Source organism: Rhinolophus hipposideros (assembly GCF_964194185.1).
Source record: "Rhinolophus hipposideros genome assembly, chromosome: 1".
NCBI lineage: Eukaryota > Metazoa > Chordata > Mammalia > Chiroptera > Rhinolophidae > Rhinolophus > Rhinolophus hipposideros.
In genome coordinates this window covers 11,392,025-11,396,357 of record NC_138047.1, presented here as the reverse complement: position 1 = coordinate 11,396,357, position 4,333 = coordinate 11,392,025, and the positions used below count along the sequence as shown (strand labels likewise).

Sequence of the window (4,333 nt, the reverse complement as noted above, 5' to 3'; positions counted from 1 at the left end):
TTCTTCTCCAGACTCTTGCCTTCCAGGAGTCATGGTAAAGCTACTGAAAGAGTAAGTCAAGAGAAAGTCAGTGTAAACAACAAATATCCGTGATGTGTTAGCTGCTAGGAGAGAGGGATGAAATATCATAGTCCCAGGCTTCAAGGAGCTTACAGTGTGGCAGGAGAGACAAAGAGGTAAGTCAATACATGACGTTGTCATAATTACCTGAATTCTGCGAGGATGACTCCGTGGGGGCGCAGAGAAGGCTCTATCTTGAAGGACGCTTTCCCAAAGGTCAGGAGGGAGTGAGGCACTCTGTGTCTGTCTCATGTACAGCATGAGAAAGGCATGGGAGGCCCTCCCCAGGAGCAGCACTCTAAGAGAGAGTGCAGCTGACAATCCAGTACGTCATTTAGGAGAGCTCTGCCTACTAAGGTGCTCTGCTCATAAAGAGAACTAAATGCATGTTGTTGGCTATCAGGCATGAAAAAATTAAACCTAAAATAATCAATGTTCTGGAAACATCTATGAAAAATGGGAGTGGTCTGAAGGGTGGGAGACAAATATGCATTTATTTAGGTTGGTAGCTTCCTGAGTGAAGCTCCTGGGGCCAGAGCAGAGTCCCCAGGCCAGTTCTGCGAGAGATATTTCCAGCATGTCCACTCCAATCCCTGCTTTGAAGGTTGGAACACTGGTCCTTTACAGAGTACTGCATAAAGAGAAGTTTTCAGTGGAAAATTTTGCTTCTTTAGAAACCATGTTTTCCTACAGACTGATGATATTAGAACAAATACAGTTTTAGAAGCAGCCATGGGCTCAGTAATCCTTCAATGCCATAAACCTAAGAGATGTTCAACCATGTTTAATAGAGGAGAAGAAAACCTTACCAATTTATTGTGCTCCAAGGAAGTAAAAGTCCAGTGAAATGTAGTTTTCATGTAGTTAAATCTATTAAATTTAGAGGCAATGAAATGTTTAAGCACAAAAACTACCTCCAGGGTCCCTCTCCCACAGAGCATATTAAAAATCATCCATTTCCACTTCAGGCAGAACTATCCTGAATTATACCTAATTGTCACTAAGCTCTATCAATATTAGTTCTACTTCTTCAAATCTATCACTTCTCTATTACTATACTTTTCTCAGTTCTGGCCTTAATTTCTAACTTGGAATGTTATAATACTGATTAACTTCTATGTTACTGTCTGTTACTGTACTGTTGGTTGCCAGTAATGAAAACCAACTTGAACTAGCTTAGAAAAAAAATGGTATAATACTGGAAAAGCTCAGAGTCCAAGAAATCCCAGGAATACTTAGGATTTGGGAAGGGTAACAATCAGGGTACTCCAAGACCTTAGCTGCATGAATTTATGCTTGCTCCCTCTAGAGCCCTGCCATTGATGACCTGAGTCAGCTCGGAATTCCCAGTGTCTGTCTTTTTTTCTTATTCTTAAGGAAGATTCTGACTGGGTGAGCTTTGCGTCAAATGTTCACCCTGATCAAAGTGGTGAGGTCTAATATGATGGAATCATTAGTACAAATATGGCTCCCAGGGCCCACCCCTATGGATCAGGGACTGAGGTCAGGGGAAGGAGGGTAGTTCAAGAGTTTTGCAGGCATGGCAGTCATCCTGATAGGCACTGTTGGTTACTTAATGCGCATACACACATGTATACACACACACACACACACACAAACACACACACACTCAGTGTCTCTATCCACAGGCAATATTGTCCACCCATTCAATCATTCATCCAGCCAACAAATATTTATTCAGTGCCCATGAGGTCTGGCCCTGGAAATACAATGGGAATAAAAAACAGGCATGGTTCCTGTTATCATGGGGATACATCTAGGTGGAGAGAAGACAATAAAACAAACAAATATAAAATTACAACTTCAGAAAGGAGTGGTACCTGATATAATGAGAACCTATGATGAAGCCATCACTTTCCTGAGAAATTAATTTATAAGCTGAGAGCTGAAAGATGAATAAGAGTAACCTGACTGAAATGGAAAGACTGGTGTTCCAGGAAGAGGGAACTGCACGCGAGAGCAACCTGTGGGGGGCAGGAGCATAGCTAACAAAAGAGACTTTTCAAATGTTTGGTTTTTGTTGACCACTATCAACTAGAGAGACACAGTCTTACCTGTATTGTCTACTGCTGTCGCCCCAGCATCAAAAAGAAAAACCAGCACCTGGGCTCCTAAAGGAGTAGAGAGCAAGGAGAAGCTTGTGTCAAGGTGAGGCTGGAGAGAGAAGTAGGGGCCAGGCCCTGTAGAGCCTCAAGCAGTTGTATCTTTGTCCTAAAAGAAAGAAGAGTAGGTTGGAAGATTTGTATTTGAAAAGAGAACTGTGTAAAGTGTGAAGAGTGATGATAGGAGAGTAGAAGCTATACCTGATGGGAAGCTATTCCAATGGTCCAGAAAAGATTGGCAGTATCTCAGACTAGGGTGGTGACGGCAGACATGGACAGGCTGGGTCCTCTGTTCCTAGAGGCTTTGATCTCCATGGAATGACTTTTCTTCTCTAGTCCTCATGCTCCCCACTCACAATTTTGTGGCCTATGGCCTATAAATTTAACCACCACCCATACACTTTTATCAATTAGGGGAAAGATATGAAGAAGACGGGAAAAAATAATGTAAATCTTTTTCTAAAATGGAAAAAGGCTTTCTTATTCAAATTCTTGTATGAGATAGTCGACTGAACACATGCATTTCTTACTTTATTTAAGCCCGATTCCATTGAAAGAAGAGGGGGGAAAAAGAGGACTTAATCCACAATAATTTTATTTTTTTCATTTAACAGTGCTGTTTATTTTCATAGCTGTAATCTAATAGTTACAGGATAAAAATACTCCAGAAGAACCAAACTATGTAGCAATTAATGAAAATGTGTACATTTCTACTTTCAACCTATCTGGCAGAAAAACTAAAGTTAAAATGCTAGATAGAACAAATTGGTCTTTAAAATATCAGTTCCTTTCCTTTAAAAAAAATTTATTACTGAGTCTATCAAGAAAATACAAAAACATAAGGCTGTAAGTAAATAATAGTTGTTTTTAAATTCATACTACAGTGAAGGTTATCCTCAAGGCCACATACATCCTGCTTCACTGCCGCTTGCACTCTGCTGGGTTTTGATTCTTCTTTGGGTGGATCATTTTCCTCATCTTCTTCTTTTCCTTCCTCATCCACCTTTTCACCTTCTTCATCATAATCATCATCATCATCCTCAATAGCTTCTCCAGTAAAGTATAACACTGATCTTGGGATTATACACTCATGTAAAAAGTGACCAATTTCAATGTCTGCAGCAAGGATAGCTTCAACAGCATCATCCAGATCTCCTCTCTCAGGAACTTCAGGAGGGGCAAAACAATTAAAGAAAGAATCAATGGAAACTGTGTTTCTCTCGTGTTTCTGCTTCTTTTTAATGGTTTTCAAAGGGACATTTTCCCCTGTTTCCCAATCTATCTGACACCCTGTACAACCCATAGTTTCTGGTCCATCAAATGAAAAGGGATCAGAAACATCTGGTTCTGACCTCATCCTGTATGTCTTCATCTACACTTCATTTGTGAAATATTCATTGGGTTCAAAGTAAAATTCTAAGACAAAACTCATAGGCTAGCCAGTGTTTGAGAACTTCACTTTAATATCTTTCAAGTGCTTCAGAATAGGTTCGTCATGTTCCTGAACCATATCACTGAGCAAGTCAACATTCTTAAACACAGTCAACCAAAATTCAGGAATTCCTTTGGGGGTCTTCTTTTTCTTCATCTTTTTTCTCATCTTCAATCTTGGCCCTTTCTTTCAGCTCTGAAATTTCATCTTCCTCATCTAGTTTCTATTGACATTCTTCTTCTATAGGCTCATAAACTGCATTAATGATCTCAAATTGCTTATCAAATAAAATAAAGGCTGATAGAGAACAGCATACTTTCTTTCAAGATCGTGAACTTCCTCATACAGCTTGGCTTCTGTGTGTGCACATCTAACTTGAAGGGTTTGAGAGCATTCACTCGTCTTTTAACTACCCTAAGCAAGCTTTCAATGTATCCTGTTGGTGTTTCTACCAGACCATCCAGTCTTCCTTAGAGGGCTGCAGGAATCTGAGGATTTTGCATCAAATGAACAGTCAGCTGACGTGCTTTGATTTTTGTTTCTTCACCAGTTTCTTCTTCTTCTTCTACTTTTTCAACATCATCCAAATCTTGATCAAGTTCAGACTATTCTTTGACTGTTGTCAATGTTTGCCATGTTTTAAGAATACCAAATATTGGTGGCCAGCACGGGGAACCAGGCAGCCAGAGCTGTGCAGGCGTGACTCAGGGAAGCGGTG

The 4,333-nt window shown here is 40.2% G+C and overlaps 1 pseudogene across 1 annotated transcript; it reads right to left on the bottom strand.

Annotated features, from left to right (window-relative positions):
• Positions 1 to 3,101: 3,101 nt before the first annotated feature.
• On the bottom strand, positions 3,102 to 4,118 carry LOC308496852 (nucleosome assembly protein 1-like 1; annotated as a pseudogene). The gene has a single exon. The product of its transcript is annotated as a nucleosome assembly protein 1-like 1 (transcript).
• Between the last annotated feature and the right edge of the window lie 215 nt (positions 4,119 to 4,333).